Raw genomic sequence first — 26704 nt, forward strand, 5'->3', positions numbered from 1 at the left:
AGCCTCACAGGCCTGGAGGGGTACGCTCAGCAAGCGGCCAGAGAAACCTCAACCACTGACAATCACCCCAAATGGTAAGTTCTGCCTTACATAAAGATACATACAGGTAAGACGTTAGTTCGGCCATTGCATCTGTCAAAGCCATGAGCTCTCGGCACCCTTATCCAACATCTCTTCTTCCAAGGCAGCGGTGTGGACAGATCATACCAGAGGCATCGAGACCAAGAATTTTTCTTCCAAGTTCATTACCTTCTTCTGTTGCACAGAGCTCATGCAAGCGGTACTCTTGTTTAAACATTTACAGTGAGCAAGTAAAACTGAATTCATCCAACAGAGTTTGCAAACCCAGTGGTTTTCTACAGTTCTCACAAAAAAACCCCAAAAACAACTTTATTCAGATTTTGCATGCTAGCACAGATTAGGCATTGTTACAATTAGCACAGCGTATTAAAGCATAACACCACATCACGGTGCCATGAAGTCAACAAATCTGCTGAGCTACCACCACCACAACTTGATTTTCTAAGTACAAAGTTTGACTCTATTGCCTCTAACCTTGAGTTTAGTGCATCTCAAAAGCAAGTTTCTGTGTTACACTAATATATTCTGACAAGCACATGCTAAGGTGTACAATACTTAACGTTTAAACACTTATGCACAAGACCAGAGTCGCAGAAACTGAACAAAAGCATCTTCAGAGGTCATCTGGTTTTTGCCACCATTATTCTGTAGTGCAGATACTATCTACATTAGGCCCCACAGATTTATGTGCATCCATATCTGACCCATGCTCGCCAGCTATATAATGCACTCTATCAAGCCCCTTATGAAGCCTGTAGACGAAGTAGTGCTGGGCAATCTTACTTCTATAGGGAGATCTGTTGTATTGTCTGAACTTACTCCTTTTCTTTGGCAGCTGTATTTCATCTTTCCTGCTCCTCTGATCGAGGCCAAGCAGATATTTTCCTTTATTCCCCGCCCCCCCCCTCCGGGTGTCATGTTTTCTAGACCCAGTTGTTGTGGATTTAACTCCAGCGATCCAGAGGAAGGAGCAGCCTCCTCCATCTTAGTTTAATGGCCAGAAGAGTCAAGGAGCAAATCCCCCTGGAGTCAGTAATTTTTATCGTGTGACCTAGGAGACATCATTCATGTTGCAACTTGGATGATATTTCTGGAGCGAGACGCGAAACATCAGTTACTGGAGGCTGGGCCCGTGGACAGCATTCCTGTTTATCGCTGACTCCCACCCAGGGCAACAGGGGCTTTACGCAAGCGCCCGGGGCACAGCCACATTAGACGGATCAAATCCAAACTGACAATTGTCTGGAGCATTAGGCTTACCTGCGAGCATCCCTCAGGAGGATGATGGGCATCATCCAATAAAGGCTAAAGTGCGTGCAGCAGACAAGTATACTTTTGGTACTTAGTAGGTTAATATTTAGTTGTGCTTTTTGTAGAAACTAGGTTTTCCTGCTTCTTAACATGCTTCTGTGATATTTTAATCAGTTGCTTACTGTCACAATACGGTCTGGCTGTATTGCTCTAATCATCTAGATTAGCACAGGTTTGTTCTCATTTCTGTCTCTCCAGCACACAATCATTTGTCCCCAACCTCCAAAATGGAGAGGGCAAAAAGAAAATGACTCATTGGCCCCATCACCACGTCAGTCATCCCCAAACAATGAGGCCTGTATGCCAGTTACACCACACACACACAGCCTGCTGTCAGAGTTTAACATGCACCTGCCTTTTCCAGGGTTTTCCAGAAGCACCATTTACTTGGACCCACTGTCCGAGACCACTTTTAGTCCAACATTCTGCACAGGATGGTTACAGCTGATGAAGGTACTTTTTCTAACCTAGGAATAGCTCTGGACCAGCTGCCTTCATTAAAAGAAAGTCCAGAAAGACTTACTTTGCCCTCTTCCTCCCCAGCATGTAGATACATAATATGTTCTGGAGACTTTGAATATTTGAAACAGGAGATAGTCATTTGTCTTTATGGGCTGCATCAAATGGTGGATTTGAAACAGTTGGAAGTGTACAGAGCAAGGGTAGGAATGAGGAAACTTGGTTTGCTTCCCTGGTAACAAAATCTACAGCACAGCAGGAGAACAGAGCATGATAATTAGGGAATTACAGCTGTTAGTCACAGAAAATACGCTGCAGTTGCAGGTCAGGGACCTGAGGTTGTGGCACAGGAAGGAAAACTGTAATTTAGAGTCTGCGAGGAACTCCCTGCATGCATTAGACTTCTTGCTACTTATAGCATCTCTACACCTGTTTTCCAGGGCGGAAATCAAACCGACGAGAACACAGATCAGCAACAAGCACCAAGGAAATAGAGTTCCTCTGCAGGAGTCGGGAGAGGAACTACTTTCATAAGAACCATGTTTAATAATAAGAAATGGTTATTCCATCAGCTTCTGTTCATTGTCCTTCCTTCTCTGTTAGCAATCCTCCTTCTAAGCAGGACAATCAGAAGCACGAACTTTAAGACAAGCGAGAGGACAAAACTTGATCCACAGAGTTATTCTGAGAGACAGCAGCTCCCTTAAGAAGCACCAGTTGTTACAGAAGACATATAACTCCAGTCCCACCGAAACAGGGCTTGGCTTAGAGACCTCTCTCTATTAAACCAGAGCCTTGCGTTAGTTTCCTGCAAGTGGTAGCTGTTCCTGAAGGGAACTGAAGGATACAGAGGGAAATACAAGCCTCAGACAGACAGAAAACAACACCACTTTATTTTCCTAGCCTTCACCTCACCAAAAAAAAAAAAAACCAAAAAAAACCCCACAACAAAACAAACCCAAAAACCAAAACAAAACCAGAAAATCCCCCACCAAACACCAAAAACCAGTGGCAGACTCCAATCAAAGGCACAAGAACAAACCCAACTGATACCCGCAAGAACATCGTTAAAGCAACTCTGATCACGGTTTGCCCAAAAGCCATTTAAAGGAGAGGACCTGTTGGTATAGTTTGACCGAGACACTCACCAAGCGCCTTCTGTGAAATGCTCTGCCACCTCCTCATCTTCCCATCCCAGAGGCCCCGGGTGTGCTATACCTCCTGCATACCAGAAACCTTCACCTGACTTCAGCCGTCTCCAAAGCTGGGCAAGAGTCTATCATGACCGCACACTTTCAGAGGTGGATTTTTATCTGGACAGAGACTTTATGGCATTTTCCTCATCATACTCCAAGTGAAGTCATACACAAACCATGTCCAAAGCAACTACAAAACTGGACTCCCATTTCAGCTGAGAAAGAGTGGCTTTTCCAGACCTTGAAGGGTGTTAGGTTTTAACGTTCTTTCTGTGAGTTAAGGAAATTCGTAGCAGATAAAACGTGTTCATACTGCACTGATGTGCACGACTCTTGGAAAAGCTCATCTATTAAACTTGTGTGCTTTACTGTAACCTTTGATCCAGCTAAATCCTCCATAGGGAGTTCCTCATCGCCATTCCACTCAAGAGGGGAACTTTTCTTTGTTTCCTGCTCCAAATCTCCTCCGCCCTTTATTCCACACTGGTCACGTTTGGGTTTAGTTTCTTTAGATAATCTTTCTTTACTAAAATTTTAGTGTGTGGAAAAGCATCTTCCTTACTTCTCTGTCCTTAAATCAAGCTGCTGCAGAAACAGAGAGTGACTCTTACAGGTGAGAGCTGGAGCATAAGGGAACTTGAGGGAACCTAAATTTACTGAGGACGAGCAGAAACACCCACCACACCCTGAGGCTGACCAAGAGCTGGCAGCCTCTTTTCTTCAGACCTGCACCTGTACAGCCTGACCACACAACTTGGATTCAAAGGCCAATACCAGGAGACCTCAGGCCATGAGGCTCGAAGCTCTCCACAGGGCATAAGCTGCTCATTCAAACATTAATAAACAAGACGTCCAGCATGCGCGTGCTGTACCAGCTAGCAGCTTTGCATCACATCTGAGCCAAACTCATTCTTTCCACGGAAGATCAGCTATTAATAACTTCCTATCGCCCAGCCCGGCCTGCTGACCAGTAGCCAGGCCTCCCCAGTTCTCCTTGAAGGCTGGCAGCATGCCATGCGGATCAACTAATTCAAACTATTTTGGGCAGGAAGGTATTTCAGTGTCCTAGACCCTCAAAGTGCCCTACGCCAGCCTCTGTTTCAAGGTGATATCACATGAGTTCACTCGCTGCTCGCAGTTGCGTGAGGTGTCACAGCAAGAGCTCAGAGGTGAGCAAACCCCCCGGGCTCTGGGGTAAAACCCATCCCTCGGTACTCTGCCAGCTGTCTGGGTGTCATGTTTTTCTGACCTTGTGAGCTCTGGAGACAAGTGGCAAGTACTCACCCTCAACCAGAGGGGTAAAATCCTTTTATTCTCCTTGGTGAGTTGCCCAACCTAGGACCTGTGCCTCACTCGGAGTTAGCTGTCAGCCAGAGGGCTTACTCACTTGGGGGCTGGGGAAGTCATGCCAAACGCTCGATGGAGACTTCCTTCCTACCCTGCTTCTAGTTATTAGCAGACTGGCCAAGGCAAGTTGGCTCCCAATCTCTACTCAGAAGACAACCTGTATTCTCCACCTTATTGAGATACAGCACCTCACAAAGAAGAGGCATTGCTGCCATTCGGGCTAGAATTTCTTTACATTAAGAACAAATAGTACCCAAGATGCACCTCACTCTTGTAGCCTTTTCACCAGAGCCACTTAACCGTAATAATGTGATACTTGGTTTTAAAACCTTCCAGAGGAAGACTGTAATTTACATTTTAGAGTCCCATGCAGTGACTTGCCCAAGTACCACCCACACCCACTAGTTTTCTTGCTGGTACTTGTGCAGCCATTTCTCTGAGAGAGACAAGGATTCACCAGGTCTTGGTGCAACACAGCCAATACATCTCAGGGAAGTTTCAAGCCCATCCCGATAGTGCCAAGCGCTTGATGCCATTTTTAGCAAGCGGAATAACTAAGTATTTAAGGACAGATCCTTCCCCAAATAGACAAGAAGGGCCAATCAGCAGCTGTTTCTCTGGAAAGATTTTGCCAGCACTACAAACGCTCCATATGGAAGCGGAAAGATGCTAGTTCTGAGCAATAAATGCATGTCAGATGACACTGCCACTAAATATACCTGGTGACTGTTAGCGCAATTGTTTTGCTTCCAGTCTAGTTCCCCTCTTTGGTGTGGGCAGCAAGGGCATCGTAAATGAAACAGCCCCAAGATGAATTTAGTTTAATCACCGAGTGTGAAGAAAGGGGGGAGGGGCAAGCGAAGAAGGAAAGAGAACCAATATTAAGTGTGGAAATTAATACAAAAAGCTGCTGGGATATTAATAGTGTGCTGAACTAATAAGATGCAGTCAAAGCTATGAAGTTTCTGTAACACCGCAGCAGCTGCTATTGTGAAGTAAGAGACTGGAGTGGATCTGTGTATTTACAGCAGTCATCTGAAAGCCTGGGCATGTAATTCCACTCAGAATCCCCACCAACACAAATACATTAAAAGCAGACTCAAAAAGCTCCTGTAAACCCACTAAGCACAATAGCTAAAGTTTCCACAAGAAATCATTCATAGCATTACAGCTATTCTCACATAGATGGGCTAAGAGCCTTGCTGGACTGAACGTGGAGCAGGAGCTCTTGCAGAGAGCAGGCTATACTGTAGCAGCCCAAATGCCTCCCAGCCCTCTTGATGGCTTAAAAAGCCTTCTGGGAGCAGACCCTTTAACATAAGCCTGCCCCACAGAAGTTTACTCTAGATGGTGACTGTTTAAAAACCTCAGAACCACATCGGGGTTGGTTTTTTTTTGGTTTGTTTTTGGTTTGGTTTTTTTTTTTTTGCGTGTGCCTATGGGTAAAGTTGGTTTGTCTAGTAAGAGATCAGACGAGGCATCCGTTTCCCTCAAGAGTTTGATTCTGGAGACATGAAGCCCCTTCAAGCCAGGCTCTCAGCCCTACTTTAGCTGCCTCAAGAACCGCGAGGCCAGCAACACCTGCACCACTCAGGGATACATCAACCACATGTTGAACGAATATCAAGGCCCAACTTCACACCTCTGAAGGGACAAATCAAGTTTTTCTTTGGAAGCATTATCTCCGCACTGTTTCTTGTAGAGAGAGGACAGCCTTAGGAGGTCAAAGATGCAGCCTGCACAGACTGCTAAGCTAACAACAAACAATGCCACGTACGACATCTTTGAAGGGTTGGTGCTGTAAGCAGTCCCTCAGAGGTAGGTCTACCCTAGAGCTTTTGTTTTGGAAAGAGCAGGGGTTTGCAGCCTAACACAGGCTGCTGAGCATTTGCACGTCTGCTGCTCAGCTCTTGCTCTTCCCCAGACAGACTTATCGCAGTTAACGCTTGTGGATAGTGGAGTGACTTGGCCTTGCTGCCTGGCAAGCCCGTGCTAGACCCAGCTGCAGTCCCATGGTGCTTCAGATTCTTCCATCTGCTTGAAAGACCTGATGGACATTTGAGAGACACCAAGGTCTTGGAGAAGGAAGTAGTGCAAAGGTTGCTTTGGACACAGCCCTAGCAGGCAGCTCTGGACTGACTACTCAGATGCTTTAGGCTCATGAGCCTTCATGAAGTGACCAGGACACACATTTTCTTCTGTCAGCAGATCACAGGAAGGACCCAAGTGCAGAGAACAGGCCCAGGCAGAGACGCATTCCCACAGAGCTGGGGCAAAGCTCACAGCACCCACCACGCAGGGTGGGAACACCTTATGCTAGCTGGTAGACAGCAGCAACATGCTCACTAACAGCTCTGTTGTGTCTTCTGTGCTCAAAAGCCACCCATGGACTTTTAGGCATCACCACAACCTTGCAAAAGGCTGAAGAAATCTACATGATTGAGATCCCTTCAACAAAGCACAAGAGAGGTGGTATTCGGTGAACTGTATGGAAGAGGGGTGGGAACTAAACACACCGTACACATGGCACCTGCCATGCTAGGGGCACGCTAGGAAGAGCTGCAACCAGAATAGCAAACTAAGTACTGCTATTGCCCAGAAACGCTACAGTTCTGGGTATGGATGGACCAGGATCCCCTTATGGAATCAGCAGATAAGCACATAATATGAATATGTTATGGATTTGAGAGTAGATGAACATGGTCTCTATACAAGATGACTGCAGTCAAACGAACAGGATCACCATGATCCCCTTGGACTCCTCAACAAGATAAGCAGTAGCCCTAAAGTACCTAAAGCCCTTGCCATGGTTAACTATTCCGATAAGATCTCTCTGAAGGCTGAACAGCGGCCTAATGTTAGATAGCAAGGCATTAAGAGAGTAATAAGTGCCACTTTGTTAAGGAAGCTTTAGAGAATATAGTTACGGTCTTGAAGACTCATTTTAAGCCTTCGTCACTGCAAGGGGAGAAGTCAGGTTACTTAACTGCTGTTACAACAATTATCAAATGGAAGAGACCAGTGACTTGAAGAGAACATTGCAGTTCGTAGCAAAATTCCACTATGCTTTTCATTAGGTGTGTCCAATTACTTCCAGTATAAATTAGTTGAAAGCAGGTTTGCAGAAAATGAGTTTAACAGTATTATCAAGTGGAAAAAAGAAAACAAGGAAAGATTGGTTTCCCATGAAATAGTCGCAAAAGTCTAAAGCTACTTTTGAGATCTCTCAGACCCTGCAAAATCTTTCAGACTTCCCATGTACTTCATTGACAAGATCCAGGACTCCTATGACACTTGATGTTAAGTTTGTGCAACAGTTCTGGGAATAAAAAGCAAGAACTTACTAGGGCTGGCTCTACTAGAACTCACTTCAAAGTGCACTTTCAGGCTGCTGAGCAACTGCAGGTGCAGGCAGGTGGCTCATAACAACACTATTTACCAACTTACTCATACAAAGTGTTGCTAATAGAGCCATCCAAGTAGTATTACAAACACTTTCCCCAGTCCTACCACAGGTTCAGTGACCATTCATGTTGCAAACTAACAAGTCAGATTCAGCACCTTCAGTTAGACCAGAAAGCAAGTAGGGAAAAGAAAATAGAGATTGATACCATGCAACTCTACCATTAGCAGTGTGGGCTGTAGTTTTCTCTAAAAGTTTAGGCAATCCTGCTGACTCGGACAAGTTTCTTCTAGAAAAACTTATTGTTTTCTATTGTACTGACATAGAGATAGAGAGCCTCATCCTATTTGCAATACCCAGCTCCAACAAAAGCAGAGCACATCATGCTATTTGCAATAGGAGACTTCAAAAGCAGAATACATACCAAGACCTTGTTGAAAAGATGCTTTAACCACTTTACATACGGCAAAACTGCAAAGGCCTATTCACTTTATCTCCAGTTCAAAACAGAGGTAGGAAGGGGTGCAAGTGCTAACCTGAGGACAGAAAGCTTGGAAGAGCCTGGTCCTTGCAGTAACCCCAGGACAGCTCCTCCACAGGCACCCTGAGGCTGAAGAGCACTGCCACCTGAGCCCGGTGCCTGCTTACCCCAGCCTTTCCTCCCCCTCCATCAACCAGAAAGGGCCAGCCCTCACTGAGGCAGCTCTTGGGAGTGCTTAACAGGACTACATACGTGATGTGATAAGAACAGCAGCTCCACATTGTACGGAGACAGGCATATCATCAGCTTCACAGCATACTGCTGTCAGGTCAGCAGCAGGTTTCTCAGTGGCAGTTTATCCAGCCTACCAAACACTAAGGGCTGTTTGTGCTCCATAGTTGATCATAAGCTGCCTGAGCACCACGCAACTTAAGAGTATTCTCTAGAAGGAGACCAACTGGGGCCTATTCTTTCATTGTCAGAAAAAGAGGGGGGGGATCTACATGGAGGGCAAATGAGAGCCCAAGGCACACCTATGCCGAGCTCCGCTATTGCCTGCATCTTCCCCTTACTGAGGGGGATTAAGTCTGGGAAAAGCTTGATTACCTGGAACAGTGCTGCTATCCTACACTTTGCCTTTTTGCAGTTGGGTGGAACCAGACTGTGCACAGCAGTGCAAGGTGAGCCATGCACACATGACTGAGATAGGAACAGACACTAATAAAACCTCCGGGGCTTTCTCAGACCATCCTGTCATTCAGTATAAGAATCACAGAGGAAACAACTCCGCCTTACCTGAGCCGGGCATGAAAACAGTCAAACTCCAACATTAAATGAGCACACACTTGCTTGAGCACAAGTTAGTAGTACAGAAATAGGCTAGGTGGTTTTTATATTAGCACCCAGTTTCAACCAGAAAACATTAGCAAGATCAAGAAGAGACAGTCATGTTTTACAGAGACCAAGATAGAGTTTAAGGAGAATATTTCACTATGGTACTCCTTTGTTCAAGGCAGAGTTTCGGCCAAGAGGCACCAAAGACAGGTTTTTCACGGCAGAAAGCTTATTCTTCAAAGCAACATCTGTTGCCAGTTACAATAGCCATATGAATACTCTGAGCCCTTACTACAACATACTCTAATACAGAGTGAAAGGTTATAATATCTAGACAATCAGATATGGTATTCCATGACATTATCAGAAACACGAGTGAATAGGATGCGTGCATTGAGCTTCATGCAAGACAGTTTTCAGCGACGCTATCCTGACTACGCAGGAGCCAGGAGAGAACATGAAGATTTCATAGACTTTTAGAGAATGTACTTTCCACACACACACACGTTCAAGGAAAAACCCACACTGCACACAGTGCCAGGAACCAGGTGCTGCTGCAGCAGATCAAGGGTGTCCCAGCCTTCCCAAGGAGGAGAGTTTCTATTGCTACTCTTTGCAACTACCACAGCAAACACCATGGTGGAAAGCACCGAGCTCATGCCTACTCAGCAAGGGCAGTAGAAGTTAAGATCCTTTCCCACATGGGCTGCTACAATGCATCGTCCTCACCCATGCAGCTCTGTAGCTTAATTGAAGTTCAGGCACATAGTTCTGAGCTATAAACATTTGTTTTACTAATCAAATCTTTATTCATTTGATACATTTGCCTTCATCCACAGGCAGATTTCAGCATGGACCAAACCTGTAAGCTTTTCCCATCCTGGCCCAGACCAGCCACTGCTTAGGTATCAGAATCCAATTCGAGAATGTCTTAAAACTAGCCAGGAAAAAGGGGTAATGAATTTAAACCCTATCTATGATAAACTTAACATGCGGGGTCATGAACTAAAATAGATGCTGAAAGCACAAGTAAAAACCAGCAAGGAAACAACGCTCACAAGGAAACAGGCAGAATGACCAGGCAGGAGAAACAGTGACAAGCAGGTCACAGAAGGGATATTAGCAGAACCATTTGCAATACTGGGACTTCACCTGCAAACACTAAAGTCAGAAGTTTACCCACTCTACAGACAGGTCAGAGGCCAGAAGGATTTCCATTTACTTCCATCTAATCACACAAGTATCGGTTCTCTTCCACCAGGATTATCTCCAGACAGGGAAACCTGGTCAGTGCCACAGGACTGCACAGCAGTACGGGGCAATTTTTCCCCCTTCCAGCTTCCTGGGTTTTTTGAGAGTTTTGGTTTCCCACCAGCCAGCAGGAGACTTCCAAGCTGTCACAACAGCCCCAATCTACTAGAAAGTTATTTTATTGCTTTAAGTCCTGCACAGTGTGAAAGCTGCATGACAGACAGAATTGTGCATGGAAAAAAAGTCACAGGAGTAACAGATTTGAGCATTAAGATTGAAGTTCACACAAGAAACATTGGCTAAGAGACAAAGGTGACATTAACATGAAGTTTACTATTAGACTCTCCTAGATCTGGGTCTCCTGACCATACTTGCTGACAAGCAAGAGCAGCCATCAGGGTCTAGGAAGAACCACAACAGATGACAGGTTCAGTGTTGTCCACCCAACTGGAGGTCTACCCCAAGGTGTTTTAAGACTCCCAAACTGAAAGTACTTGGAAACTTGTGGGGTTTATTATTCCAGATATACGCACCAGAAGTAGAGCTCCAGTAAAGACAAGAATATACAAATGCAGTAAACACTACTAGGTTGATGTACACCAAGCTGACCATGATGGGAACGCTCTCATTATCTCATTACAGAGACCTGCAGTTCAGTGTCTGAATCTAACCCTTGGTCTCACCATCCCTAGATGGCCACGACTTCTGTGAATGACTTTATATTACTCTAATTCTGGAAGTCTCTTCCAGACTTCCTTTCTATACTTATCTTTTGATTCCTGTAGCATCTGTTACTCAACAGTCTAAAGATGAGCCAGAGAAAACAATTAACTTACGTCCCCTAAAAAAATTCCTACTGAAGAGCAAGCAGCAGGTTACTGGAACCAAGTTGAGCACAAGCGGAAAACAAAAGGACTCTGCCTTTCACTACAAAGGTGGCCATACAGTCAGGTCTTGCATACAGACCTCCTTTCCATATTATTAGGAGTTGATTAGCCAAGAGAAACAGTTTCAGGGCAGATGTGATGAGCAGAAGAGCTCCATTCCCCTTTCCTGTGTACCAGGTGGCTGCAGGCCTGGGGATCCTGCCTGGATTGCTGGGGTTACTCTCAGGTCTCACTCACAGCCTGTTTTTGCACCTGATCATTTTGCTCAAAATGCTTTGACATTTTCACCATGTCCTCGGGGCTGACTATCACTAGCTATCCCCTGTAGAGCCTCAAGCCTGCAGTGGAAGATTGGTAGGGGGAAGAAGATGGTTTGCACATGAGCTCAGTACCCTCATTTCTGAGCAAGCACCCAGAATTGAGCAATTAGTTGGCCACTGGCAGTGAAGGCAGCAAACGTGCTTGTTGCACTAGCAGGTGACCACAGAGCGATAAGGTCTGTCCCTTTCTTCGAGTCCCCAGCTCCTCCCGGCTACGCAGGGCTCATCCATCAAGAATTTACCACTTGCTCCCTCTCCACATTTTTGCCAGTGAGGGAGAAGCGAGCAGACAGAGGGGCTGCTCATTTGGTATTTTTGCTCCCTGCTTCCATGGTGCAGTGACATCCTAAACAACACCAACCAAGCTCTACCAGATTTTTGGAAATCTTAACTCAAGAGACCTCACAACACCCCCGTGCGTTTAAGAAAAGGATATTGGCTCATGCCACCCACCACTGAAACAGACACCCCTAGGCTGGAACGAAGCAGCTGTATGACACCACGCAGCAACACTTCACAGTGTTTTAGGGTAGAAAGCAATTAACCTTTGGCTGAATCCCCTTAGCTCCAAGCTACAAAAAGAGTGTTTGTTCTGTTTTCTTCTCTACCCCCCACCACCCCCAAGGCTGCACAGCTCTGGTGTTCTCATTAGCTCACTGCCCGGGCTGCTTTCTGGACCCTGAAATGGAGAACAACAGTTGCCATCAAATTAATGGGCTGTTTATTCAGATATTAATTTTGTTTTTTCTTGCTTCTGCTCCAGAGTAGTGGCAGCTGATTCAGATAAAATTAGGGCAAGACTGTAGTGCATTGTGTTTCTGTTCAGACAGTAAATACAGTAGACCCGACATCGACTTGGTGTAAGCAAGTTCAGGGAGTTCAGGCAAGGTCCTCTTTACAGACCTGTAAAGAGCAACTACTTCAGCTGAGGGAAGACATCTTTCTGCTGTTTCTTTCACCGTTTCAATCTAGGTCTGACTGAAATTTCGTACTATTTTCTGTATTTACACAGAATCTTCATCTTCAGGTCCCGACCTAAGACAGAGCTTCCCAGGATCCAAGTCTGCCAGCCACATCGTGAAAGCCTGGAAATCCCTGCAGAGTCAGATGTCCCTTAGATTTTTAAGCCCTGAATGAACATCCACTATAGCACAGGCAAAGAGTTAATGATGTAAAAAAATCAGAACACAGAGAAATGAAGATTTAGGAATATAACCTGGGTCTGACTCATCAAGCGGGATTCCCGCACTTCACCCTGAGCACGGATTTCCAACTTCATCTGCCTCATAGGCAGAGAATGGGTTCATCTCAAAGGCTACCATCAATTTAGGAGAGGCATGGCAAGTCCTGCCCTTGAAGGACCATTATCACCACCATCTAGGCTCACTCTAGTCAACTCCTGTACCGCACCACCTCTGTGCACTCAGCACAGCTCTCTGCTTCTGCAGAGGCAAAGATTGGTTTTGTGTTGTCCTAAAAACATGCATTAAACCCTCCATAGTTGCATGCAAGCCCTGAATTTACGTCAGACTCATTCCCAGTCAACATCAAGGAGAGGCATTAAATAACCTTAGGGGTCACATTACATATAGAAAAACAGTACATTAGCAGCACCAAGAAAGATAAAGCTGCTAATCAGCTTAATCCTATTAGTCTTCCACACTCTTCCATAAAGCATGTTAATAAACAGATATGGTTTGTAACTGCATCACTTCAAGCAGTTAAAGCAACCACTCTGACAGCTTCACTTTGGTGCATGCGTCTAACAGTAAGCTTTCCCAGAGCATGCTCGGTTCTGAGCCATCAGAAATGGGAAGCTGTGGCTGAGGCTGTGGCCACCTGCGGGAGCACTGGGCAAGCAGAGCCAGACCCGCAGCAGTTTATGAACAGCGGTGGGGGGAGTGCAAAGTCAGCCTGACACAGGGGCAACATATTTGGTGCTTTGGAAGGCACCCTCAGGAGGGATCTTTCCAGTAACCTTCAGGCACCAGTAGACCTGCCTGGTCATAGGAGCAGCAAGCATGCACACTCCCTCTGAGTTGGTGAGAAGAGCAAGCCCAGTGCAGATCCTCAGCCCCAGGCCAAAACCTGTTTTGCTACCTTTTGTTTCCATCACCTGAATGACAGGGCACCTTTCACCAGCCCTTCCCAAATTAGGGTTCCAGCTACGGGGTGAGCCAGATTAGAGACATATAAAGCCACTTGGGTTTAACTCTGCCTCTTGGCTTGGCTTCAGGTAGTTACTCATGCGAGCCTGTCAGTCCCGAAATCTGGTCACAGGCAGAGAGGGTCCCTGGGCCATGCTGTGCCTGGCCACCGCAACCTCCCCTTGGGCTGCACCTGCACAAGAGCAGATGCGGTGCCCAGCCAGGTCAGCAGCAGGAGCGCCACTGAACTGCTGGCAGCAGGGAACACCTTTCCTAGGTGCTATGAAAGTAGATTTGAGTATAAGCCAACACCCTCCAGTTCCTTTTACGGATTTGCCGTCATATTCAAACATGAGTCTGTTACTGTCATCTTTTCCAACACCAGAATTCCCTTTTGCCTTAGTTATCTACAGAAAAGGCTGCTGGAAATGCTCCTTCTGGAGGCAAACAAGGAGTCATAAAACAAAATTAAGAGTCAAAACGAAGCAGTGCTTTTCCTTCTTCAAAGTCAGCCTCACCAGAGTGAGGCAGGCAGGCAGAGCGAGCCTGCATTAGCAGATACCCTGCTAGAGGGCTTAAAGGAGAAGGAATCCATAAAACCTCCCAGGCATTCCAGGAGGCTGGGTACTCGGGATCACTTTCACAGTTTAGGAAACAGTTTCATCTCAACCCCCACAAATTGACCTTGGCAGAACATAGAAAGTTTGCACATAACAGCCATGTTTCTGCTGTGAGTAATCCAGAACTCTAAGTTAATGCTGCATTTTGTTGGTGGAACAAAACATCATCATCATATGAATAAGACATTGGGGGGGAGGTGGGGGTGTGAAACAACAAAGAACTAAACCACATTAAAGTTATATTGATGAGAATTTAAGTCCATTTAATAAGATCCTTCTACCCATGGAATTTCATTATTTTGTGCATCTTCATATGCTTCCCACATAATTTTCGGTTTTACATATTATAACATTTTTCCAATACACCAGAAGCAAAGTATGTATGCTCAGGCTGAAACGATGTATGCAGGGCAGTTAAATGGGGCAGTATCTTCAGAAACAACCTAGCATGGATCTTTTGATTACTCACAGCTCAGTGAAAGAAGAGACGGTGAGTGACTCTACATTTACAGACAACATGTATAGCCTTAAAGTAATATCTTCCTTTTGCTCTCCATTCTGCCAAGCCTATGGCATACACTCAGAGCTAATCTCACTGAACTCTGCAGTTCTGGTTAGAGACCCATTGTGCACCTGACCATGACAGGAGACTACTGCCTGCTGCTGGCCAGCAAGGGAAGGTTAACAGCACACTGGGACAGCCAGAAGTGGAGAGTATTGCTTACATACCTGCCATCTTATCCAATCAGCTAGGTTAAAAAAATTAGAGTACTGCATTTAGGGGGTTGCAGCTAAGTTGCATTTCTGGTTTTTATTTGTTTTGTCTTCCAACTTAACTAGTTACAGCAACTCTCCAAAAGAGAGTCTAAGCAAACACAGACAAGCATCTAAAGAGAAAAATTCAGGAGTCTTATCTGTGTCCCATAAAACCTCCAAGACTGCACATCTGCAAGGCTTGCTTTCATCCCTTAGAAAAGAAGGCAACTTCAGCAAGTAATCTGTGCCAATTACATAAAAATTAGGTCAGGTACCTTACCTATATTACAGTCATACTTGTAATCAGTTCAGATGCCCTCTGAGATACAGCAGTTTCTGGAAATAAGAACGAATGGATTTGGCCAAATAAGCTGTAACATGGGGGTGGGAGCAGTGAGAAATATTTCAAGGCTAATGAGGAGTTTGAGTCCAGGGGAAGAGAGATGCCCGCTTTTCTAATGAGACAAGGTGCCTATTTCTAGCCCAGCCGGACCAGGTAACATGAACTGTTATAATTTGCTTATATGTAAAAGCCTGATTCTAGAGCCAGTGACAAGCTGGCTTTGCCACAGCAAAATGTTGAGGGAAGTGAAAGCACGAAGGACAGATTTAAGTTGTGGTATGTCTTTGAAGCTCTTGCACCATTTGGTGTTAGAAGGATCTACAGACAAAAGGAGAAATAATGCATTAAGAAGTGTGTGGCATTCAAGTTCATATAGCTCATGGCTTTGCAAGTTCTCACAGAATTAGCACATTCACATGCATTAAAGGGCGGGTATATAAATAAACCATACCTTTGGCTGCATTAATACCATCCTTATTAGTACCAATAGTATTCACGGGCAACCCTTTTCTCCTGTCTCTTCCATACAGACACTGTAATATACTGAACTGTATTAAAATTAAGTAATTCACAGGTAGATACTTCCAACAGTAGTTGAAGCTTTTCCCTTCCAAAACCTCAGTCACTGTGCTGTGAGTTCAGATGTGCAGGACCACCTTGCAAAGGATGAGTGCTCAGCTTCCCGAGGAATTTGAGAGAAAAGGCAGGAGCTGATGTAGTGATGAGGAAGTTAAGGTAACTGATGGTTCCCCAACATCTGAAACACACCAGGTAAGAACAAGGTCACCAGCCCTTAGGCAGTGGACACAGCATAAAACCCTAGCACGGCTTACGCCCAACAGATGCACGCAGAAGGGCGGGCTGTGCTCAAAGGGGTGAGCAGTTGTACGCACCACACTTGCCACCATCAGAGGTTCTACAGCTTTTAGGTTGACATTGTGCAACTGCAGCTTTTCAATACAGAAACAGGATGACTCCCTATGGTTGCTCATACCTCCATGATCCATGCCAACACAGGGAAAAGAAAAAACATTCTCTCCTAGCTGGTCCCGTCCGAAAGGTGACCCTAGGTATGGATTCATAGCTGAAAGCCAGGTGCCTATCAGGACTCTCTGCACACCAGCTGGAATAACTGGCACAGAGTAAAGATGAGCCACTCCGCAGGAAGGGCTGTAGAGGCAATTAACTCCTCTGGAGCAGAAAGAAAAGGCACAGCTCAGAGGCATCTGCACACAGGTTCTCCACAGACTGTTCCCAAAAGTGGTGTAGCAGACAGTATCCCATCTATGCTCCCTGCACACACAGACAGAGGAGCCTTGAAGCAGCGTTCCCCAAGATGGGATGAATGTTATTCCCAGCTCCCCTGCTTAGGCTCACAGCTCCTACCAGCCGGTAACTCCCACTGTGTCAGTCACACATGCAGCACACAGGCTTTCCCAGCTCTCCCTATGCACGTACATACAGGCTTTCGCTGCTGCAAAGAGAAAGAGGGAAGCAAATCAAGGAGAAATGCATTCAACCCAGTGTTATTTGGCAATGCTGATAGTGAGAGAGCAAGTATTAAGCAGCTAGTGCAAACCCACTATGCAATAACTAACTGACAAGCTCCTGGAAGATCTATAAAGTGTCCTTTCATTCTTGCCTGCCCTCAGATGGGCAGGTGCAGGCAGTAAGGCAGGAGTGTAGAAAGAAACTCTTAGCCCTCCAGACAGTATAGTCTCCAAAGCTGATATTATGGTCAAATAGCACAACCCATAAACCAGGCCTTTTCTGTCTGTCATCATTCTCGCCTTATTGTCCTGGGCTTTGCTTTGTTCGCTGTAAGCGGGCATGCTCCATTTCTCAGCCACATGCCAGCAAACATGCTGGCATGCTGCCCACCCTAAGTACCGTGTAGGCAGGATGGCGCCTCCAATACTTAAAATGATATTTAATGTTTTACATCATTGTGGGCCTGTAGATTATTTTCCAAATCCATGAAGCAACACTGGATCAGTATGTGGTTTGCTAATGCTGCACAAGGAAATAATGCATGAGGGGAAGAGATTAGTGTGGAGTACTTGAAATTACAGTTGGCATTAGCTATAGAATAATGTATAGAATGTGATGACCTACTCGTCCCAGGCTCCACAGTGCATCTAACAGTGGACTCTAAGAAAGGCACATATGGAAGGAAGCCTGCCCAAGCAGCAGACAGGTTCACTGTTCTAGTTCTACCCTCCCAAATATTTGAAGAAAAGTTTCTTTAGGAACTGCTTAGATGAATAGAATTGCTGAATATTAGTAGGGACATTGTTTTCAGAAGAGAGGACACAGGTGTAAGGTAAAAACCTCAAATAGAAGCCCGCTCCTCACGCACAAGGACACAAATCAACATGACAGGCAGGGAATGACACACACTGGTTGATGCTGACACATACCACAGACCTCAAGTTTATACTTACAAAGCATCAATGGATTGTTCTTTCTGCCACTAGTGTTAAAGACCTGAGCAAACACCATGGCACTGAAGTGATTAAGATACTGGTATAAAATGCAAGAGTTCAAGAACAGTATCATAAGTGAAAATATCTGGCATTTGTTAATAGCAGAAAGTTGCCTTAAACCACGTGAGGATATCTTACACTGTCTTTCCAGCTATATTTGGTTGTTCGGTGATCAACTCTCACAAAATTAATTTTGCAGGACTAGTGATAAGTCCCTTTTGGTTGCCTTATATTTGTCACTGGTGAGGGTGACAGCAAGGAGTCTATGTGCATTTCCAGAACAAAAGTCTGATAATAAAAAAAGAATCTGTCCAAGACGAACAATGAGGTCCACCAACCTCAAGGTCAAGTGACACTTAAATCTCAAATACTGCAGTTCAAGAAGCCACCCGTACATTTGCATAGTAACTCCTTAGTAGGTACTTAGAGCTGAGACTAACACACTAGACACTGCAGGTACCTAGATTGCCCCCCACAGCCACCACAAGGAAACTAAGGCAGCAAAGGAAAGAAGTTTCCCTTAAAGATGAGGAGCTGACAAAAAGAGGGATTAGTCATTTTGCCACACAAGCGGCCACCTCTGAAATCCAAGTGCCTTGGTCTCACTCAGATCCTAATACAAGTACAAGCTATTCTTGTCATGGTGACTAGCCCTGTGCTTTTCAGTAGAATCACTGCAACAAGACGCTGAAGATTTAGCCTTGGCTATCAGGTTGCAGTCAGGGACCAGAAGTGACCGAGAGTGCCATGGGCACCAAGATCAGGTAGCGCATAGCAGACAGTCCTTCCCTGGAAGGAGACACCGACAGCAGAGCAGCTTGTCTTTGTTTCAGTACCAAAAATGTTTAGGACCAGGCTTCAAAGAAAACGTAAGCAGACTTAAGTGTGTTTCAATTCAACAGTTAATATTTAATTACTTATCTGAACTGACCCGAAACTCAAGTTGTCTTGGGCAAGGTTTAACTAGGAGAGCCTTCCCAGCTTACTTGGGGGTGTTCATCCTGCCCCGTCCCCATTCCTCCCTGCCAGTGTTACAGAAAACACTGTATTTTGAAGTTACATCTGCACGGGAACTCTCAGGTACTGTTCAGTATGGTCATTCTTGTTAGCTTTTCCACTCCATATCCTTTGTTCTGTGCTGAAAACTATTTTCGGATACAGAAACTTGAATTCAGACCCTGCCAGGCTCACAGGACAGTGTCAGCAGCTTTTTAACATACGTGCTCACCCTACCCTCCCACAGGTATCTTGAAGCTGTACAGGACTTTTGAATTTTACCCTGTAAAAAAAAGATTTCTTGCTTTTATTTAGAAAAAAAAAAAATTAAAATCCCTGAAATTGAAGCAGTGTCTTGTTCTTGGAATACATTAATGCTTTCTTCATTCTCTAAGAAGTTTGTCTGGCCCCAAATAATTTTTCCTTGCCTGTCCAGCCACCAAACTGAAGAAAAATAACCAATTATTCACACACCTCCGGTTTTCAGCAGAAGTCTGTTCAAAGGAAGCTTCACCATGTAGCCTTCAGTGCTGGTATTTTCTCAATACTACAAGAGCTTCCCCACACACTTCTCGACACTTTTCCTCTTCAAAGAGGACTGACTACTGAAGCCACCTAGCAGTGCCTTCTCTGCTAATTTACAGTACTGCAGCAAAATGCATTTGTGAAGTTAATCTGTATCCTAGCAAGTGTCATTACCTCACACGCAGTGCAACTGTTCTTCTTTTACACTGAACTATTGTATTTTACTTCATGGCTTCATAATTTTTCTATTATTTCTCTGTAGAGGCTTCCAACTGTTTCTTGATACAAAAATGCATCTAAACCAGTTGTGGTCCAGAGACATATGCCTACCCTATGACTCTAAGATTATTTCCTCTAAAATTTGATAGGGAGATGTGTACTACTTTGTAGTATGATCCATTTCAACTGTGTTCCAGCAAGGTAGGTAATCCTACACTGCCCCAGTTTTATAAGAATCCAGGCAATTTGAATTAATAGCATAAAAGTATAGCACTTGCCATAAACATGGAACAGTTGCTTTATTGCACTTGTCAAATGCATTCCTCTCTTTGGTCACAGTTATGGTCAAAGAATTCAACCAAAAATTAACAAGCAATTCACAATAAAATGAACTCAAAAAAAGTCAAAGCTGGAGAAAGCATCACATACCCTACATGTTTGATTTCTTATGTTTTTTCCAGCCTGGTTCTCACTCTTTGTTCAGCAAGTTTCTTAAAAGCCCCATCCCTCATTCAATACAAATTCCAGAGTGGAAAGGACACCAGAGAGGCTCTTCCCTTCAGCCTCCTAATAAATATGAAGTGACTAAATGAGTAGTTCTAGAGGTGTTTAGCAAGCTCATTTCAAACTGTTTTTCTGGGTGTATCTACACTGCCCCATAGACAAACCTCCATCCTCACCACCTCACCTACTGAAAGATGCTCATGACCAGCTTTATGGTGGACATCGCTGCCTGCGGGAAGTCTCAGTGCTCCCAGGGCTTAAAGTACCCCTGGGCACTTTGCACGGCCTCCAGCTATTCCCATCTGCCCTATGGCGATGGGGGATGACAGCTTGACAAGTATCATGCCCTCCAAACTCCACTGAGGGCCAACTGAGATCTGCAGACAGTCTAAGCTCATACTGAGGGTGGCTCCTTACATGAATAACCACACAGGGTCCAGGCACCAGCTTGGCAGAGGAGTCCCAAAAATCACATGCTTCAACAGGTCCACCTTGGACAAGCCCTTAAGATCAAGGGGTTCAGAAGTATTCTAAGCCCTGACACAGAGCACCACCTCAAATCAACAAGGAGCATCACCCAATGTCCTTGGGACCACCCACTCTGAAGGAAAGCATCTGAGACTTGTAGTCCAGTTTGGACTAGAGGACTGCAACACTTACACAGCTCCTTTGAAAGCCATTGCTGATGGCAAAAGATTAACAGAAGGTGTGACTGGAAACAGAAACGTTCAGCTTTAAGAAAAGTGAACGGATGCTGCACACAGGATAAAGATCTGCCCTATTTGCTAAATAGAAACAGAAGCAGTAGCTATGCACAGAATGGCTGACATCATTGCCCAGGTTATTAACCTAGATGGCTCATCATGTGTACAGCCATCTGCCCACAGCGTAGCGGAGTCCCAGGTATCTGAGGGAGAGCCCACAGGCTGCCATGCCCACACAGAGCATGGCTGGAGCAGACAAATCCTGCAGCACTGCCAGCCCCACACCCTCACCCTGCTGTCGAGCCTCAAAGCTTGGCCACCTCATTCCAGGCTGGCCACAGAGCAAACACTTTAAAGTCTAAAAAGTGCTGTTTTCCAGCAGCAGCCAAAGAACAACAGTGGATAGAAAGAAACCTCTAACATGATATTTAGAAAACAAACCCCTTTATTTTTAAAGCACTACAACTGGCCTGAAAAATTCACGTGTTTGCTATAGTAGAGGCAAATAGCTTGACAGACCCACTACAAAACAATTTACCATTTTGATGTGGCACGGCGGTGGTAGGAAGCATAATTTTATCTGCTTTTACTGCACTGACCTCTGAACCTTTGCATTATAATTTGAGAAGCAGCTGTGTATTTAGACGCACAACACCCTGCTACGTTCCTCGGTCTGTCGGGCATGGCGAGTGTCACTCTCGATGATTAGCACAGCCACCGAGAAGGCTGCCGCGGGGAAGACCTAGTGCCCCCTGCCCGAGACAGGTGCACACCACTGTCACATCCCCAACATGTGTCCTTTGGGCTCGTTACCAGTACTGCCCTCAAAGCAGACTATTACCAGTAAGTGCAGCATCACACAATAGACTCCCAGTAGTTTGAATTTAACACTTAGTGGTGTCTATCAAAGGCTCATTTTCTTCCAGAAGTATAGCAGGAAGAGTTTAAAGATAAGGTAGTGGGGTCAGAGCAGAAGCTGCTGCAGGAAGCTTTTTTTGTTCTCAAACAGAAAAATAAAATATCCTATTAAATAAAACTAATTGGAAGTCAGCAAAAAGATTTTTCTTCAAGTCTGCCACAGGCCTAGTCAAGAATTATTCTTGTACGCAAAGGGTAAAAGTCATAATATAGCAAAAACTCATGAAGTTTTTGCTGAAAATGAAAAGTTTAAGAACGTAAGTGTCTAATACTTGTCAGTCATGGGTGCATTTCAGTAATCCTGCAGGCCCAGGGGTCCATACGAAGGCCCCAAACACTGCCTGTTACTTGAGAAAGTAAGGGAACCTCCAGCACATTAGCGTTTTGGCCCTGATCCAAGAAAGCACTTAAGCACGTGCTTAACTTTAAGCACATGAGTGCTCCCACCCACATAAAAGGACCACTTATTCACTGAAAATTAAGCATCTGCAAGAATACTTTACTGTATCAGCTTCTTTGCTGAGCATCTTACAGGATTACACCCTATCAAGTGACTCTCTTGGAAAAAAAAAAAAAATACCACCTAAACAGAAGTTGACTTCAGGCAGGATTGCTGATTGCCAAGAGCTGCCTAAGCGCATGTGGCACTCCCCTATGGAGGCCCACGTCCTCCCCGGCTCTCACAACAGCTGCACAGCAGCAAGGAGCCTCTCCCAAGGGCAACGCATGTTTAGAGCTGCTGTTTCAGCCTTTGCCTTGTGGTTCTAAAAAAAGTTATGTAGAAGCTATTCACTCTGACCAAAAGCTTGCCTGCTTCACTGAAGGCTGGGACATAAAACCACAGACCTGCACAAGGCACTACACTGCCTACGCGAGGTGAGAGTTGCTTCCAGTTAACATGAACAAGGTGTTAGGGTGAAAACAGCCATCTACTCCAGGCTGGCTGCGTTGGATCAGGCCCTAAAGGCCTTAAATTACATACAGAAGGAGGTGGTGAAGGGATAAGAGCAGCACAGAAATGAGTGTATACAAGCATAGGGTAAGGCAGTAAAAACCAATTCTAACCAGACAGTGGAAAGAGATCGCGTCATGTCTCCCATGTGCATTTTTGGAAGGTCATCACAATCGAGTATTAACTATGTTTGAGGCTCCCCACAGCAGAGTAATACTCGTTAATTCCTCCAGCTACATTTAGAAAAGAGAAATTACTCCTAGTGATAGATTACATATCCCCCGGAAAAGTCTAAACACCCTGAAGCCCTTCCGGGATGAAGCCCGCTTATGCCTCCCTCTTATATGCTGGATCTCCCTCCCTGGGAAAGAAACCTGGGTGCTGAAGGCAGGATCCCAATATGAGCAACTGAGGAACTGCAGGCTCAGGTGTTCCACAAAAACCACTTGCCTTAACACTACAACTTAACCTTAAGGTTCCCATGACTGTTACAGAGTAGAACTGGTTGTTACTAATTACAAGCTACTAACACCCATTTGTTAGTGGCAGAAGTTTAAGACACATTTGAGGTAAGTGCTGGTGGAAACAGCAAGATAGCAGTTTACAGTTTATACAGAAATACTAGTCTGACCACAGCTGCTGGACCTGTCTGAGCAGCTCTCCTCCGAGATGCAGAATAAATCCCTGGTTTGCAGTGCAGCTACATGGTGCTGCCAACCCACCGTGAAGTCAGAGCACAAGCAGCAGTCAGCCCACTTTAAAGAAAAGCAAATGTTTCTGTTTCTGCACCGAGTTGTGCAACAGGCGACTCCTGAGCAGAGAATTTGAGTTATTTCTACTGAAGTCACAAGCTGGCCACCCACCACACAGGTTTCCTACCTGCTGCTCCACACCTGCATGCAGGACACCAGCACAGGCACCTGTCCGCCCCGTGATTTGTGACCCATCTGACAGGGACGGCTGGAGCCACTGTTTACAGCCCAGTGTCACTTTTGGCTGTGTGTGTTCCAGCTGCTGTTGTTGGGAGCACTTTCCTTGCCGATTCAGATCAAAGGCTGCACCAACACAAACACATGAGTTTTACAAGTCAGTCAGCTGTGCACTATAACGAAGGTGTGCCCAAGATGCTCCTTAACCTTTCTCTCATCATCCCTAAAATTGGTATCAGCTTGTACAAGGATTAGGATCAGGCAGACAGGAACTACCAGCCACAATGCTGGCACCAGAGGACAAGGTGACTTTAAGCGAGACTTAGTAAGTAGTTTTGAATGCACATGCAGGACCACGCCACAGTTCTTACTCAGCTTTCTATAGCGGACCAAATGCAAACCAGCTCTTTTTACTGCCTAATCAGATACACAGACTACTTCAAGATCTAGATACACAACCTCATGGCACACGACAGAGTTTCAAGTGGTCCTGTAAAGAAATCCTTCATGCTCCTTAACTACACCAGTTTAAGATTAGAAGAACAATTACTCTTGCACAAAGATCCAGCATGCAGGTCTCGTGAAGAAAGTGATGCGCGAGGCGCGGGGTAGAGTCACTGACCAGGCTGAAGTGAATGCAACAGAAGTCAAAGTTTCCTGCACCATTATTTCACTGGTGACCCCTAACTTCAAAGCTTTACAAGGAATAAGACAACCATTTCCACATTTGACTTCGAAAGGAATGTAACCTACGTTAGCTATTTTCTTTCCACACGTATCTGGTAGAGATGTATTTATCATCAAGAGATTTTCCTCCTCCTCCTCTTCCCCCCACTTAACAGCTCTTGACTTTGTGTGGCCCCTCTACGCCAGTATATTGTTTGTGCTTTTTGTAAGACCCTACTTTAAAGTATGACATGTTTACGTAAGAGGCGTTGATGGCTAACACAGGCTTCAGCTCAGTAGGGCATTTGGGATGGTGTCACAGAGGAATGCTCTCCCCTGATTTATGAGCACGTTATAGTTATTCAGGTGGAGCGGCCGGACCTGGCAGTAAGCACCATCATACGGATCAAATGTGTTTTAAGTTCATAGATCAGGCTGAAGCGCTGCCAGTCGCCACAGGGTTGTGGCAGCAGAAACCAAGCCCTCTATTTTAAAAAAGAAAGCAGTCTCTGAAGACAAGGATCTGCCCTCTTCCTTAAGCCTTACTAACCAAAATCTTGCATTGCTCTTATGAACCCTGTTCCGCAACCTGATGATGGCATATGTGCAGATGCAGAGACAGATGCTTATGCTAGCCTACGAGTTTGACTTATTACACCATTCTTTTCGTGTGACAAGTCTGATTCACTTGACTGTTTCCAGTTATTTCTTTAACTACTTGAAGAAAGTCCTTCAACTCTTCCCCTTTTAAATTGCTTTATTTATAATGGGTACAAGTTGAAGAGATGTTTTTTAGAGGCATGTGACTGAAGTTTTCATATTTATAAGCCCATTCATGCTATAGTGTACGCCCTATAGAAAACAAGCTTTGGAGCATCACCTGCTTCCCCAGCAGCCAAGCCCCATGCCCAGTGTTTGGCTGCATCCTTTCTGCACAAGGTGTTTGTTTAACCTCTTCAGCTCTCAATGAAATAAGTTCCCCTCGTTTCCTTCATCATGTGAATAGCTTTGCAGCTTGTTCACATCTGCAGTTTACACCTTTATTTAAGAGATGTTCAGCTTTAAATTTTTCCATATGCTGTTATACCTTCCTCCGATATTATCAATTTGGCAACACAACTCTCTAAACCTGTTCTCATATAAAAGCCTATGCTGAATTAACAGACTTCCCATGAAGCAACAGGAGCACAAGTTCTTCACAGTTTTGTAAAAAGGGGGGGAAGAAAAGCAGGAAAACAAGTTCTCCTCAGCATTTCTCATACTAAAACTCCTGGAGTTGTTTAAGCAAAGCCATTTAGGATACTATCTGTTGCTAGGAGAAAGGTATAATGTCTTCACTCCCAAAAGTCTGTTTAATAATTGAGCTTTACGCTGCTGCTCTCGCAGAGCTAGGGAAGAGGTTACCTTGGCGCACACGGTTTCAAGTGAGGGAGTTACTCACCTCTACAGTGAGCACACAAGTGATGTAACACATCACGAAGAAGTCTTCACTAGTTTTTGTTGTCTTGACCAACTCAAAAGTCCTATCCTCTTCCAATGAAGGCAGACCCCACCCCCTCGCCCCCCCCATACGTTAGGGTCAATAAACAGACTCAGAATTCAGCTCAAAAAACCCAAGAGACCCAGCCAGAAATAGCTTGATGTACAGTTCTGCACATAGCAGTTCCATACGCTGATAACCAGCCTGTGGCACATGACTCCAACCATTCCACCCGGGTTTCCAGACAAGCAGTTCATGTTTACACAAATAAAGAATAATTAACCTCCGCACAGATACCGCTCCGGCAACAGAGGGAAGTGCCAACATAGTCAAAACCTGAAAGAAGCGTACTAGTTTAAACAGACTCATAATGCAAGGCCCAGGAGAAGAACCAAAGTCTCGGTGCATTGGAACATACCTGACTGCTCTTCTGCAAGACCTTCATCTGTTACAGAGCAGATTCTGGAAATTACTTTTAACTTCCCTTTCACCAGCTGCAATTCCAGAACAATAAATCAAGCTTCAAGGGTCTGTTACATGCATTATAAGCATAATAAAAGGCATCAGAATCTGTTACGGTATTTCCTTACACTCAAAAAACCCACAACCCCAAAAAATAACGCCTACCCCAGCCATACTGCCACTTTATCCTTCAGAAATGACCTTGTACTCATTGATTATCACTTCAAGATGAAAGTACCTTTTAGATGCCCATTGCTGCTCTGTGAAAAACTCCTCATCAGTAGAGTTCACTTCAGCTAGTGCACCTTCCGTAACCCTCAAGTCTCCCTACTGCTCTTCCCAGCAGGCTGCTGTACCCCGCCCTTCCCCCCACTGCCTTTCACCTTGGCTGCAGCAATCCTGCCCAAGTGTCCACACCTGCAGCCAG

At 45.1% G+C, this 26704-nt stretch overlaps 2 long non-coding RNA genes across 4 annotated transcripts in view; both read right to left on the minus strand.

Moving 5' to 3' along the window:
• Positions 1 to 26704, minus strand: part of LOC148057086 (uncharacterized) — a 50110-nt gene that overhangs the window by 2411 nt on the left and 20995 nt on the right. The gene's annotated exons all lie outside the window — the stretch shown is intronic.
• Positions 341 to 26628, minus strand: LOC148057087 (uncharacterized). The gene is made up of 3 exons (XR_015701841.1): positions 26516 to 26628; positions 26234 to 26309; positions 341 to 356 (listed from the first exon to the last, which is right to left on the minus strand). It is a non-coding gene; the product is annotated as an uncharacterized LOC148057087 (long non-coding RNA).

This window comes from Nipponia nippon, unplaced genomic scaffold, assembly GCF_047370975.1.
Source record: "Nipponia nippon isolate SJK-2023a ecotype South Korea unplaced genomic scaffold, ASM4737097v1 scaffold_10, whole genome shotgun sequence".
Taxonomy (NCBI): domain Eukaryota; kingdom Metazoa; phylum Chordata; class Aves; order Pelecaniformes; family Threskiornithidae; genus Nipponia; species Nipponia nippon.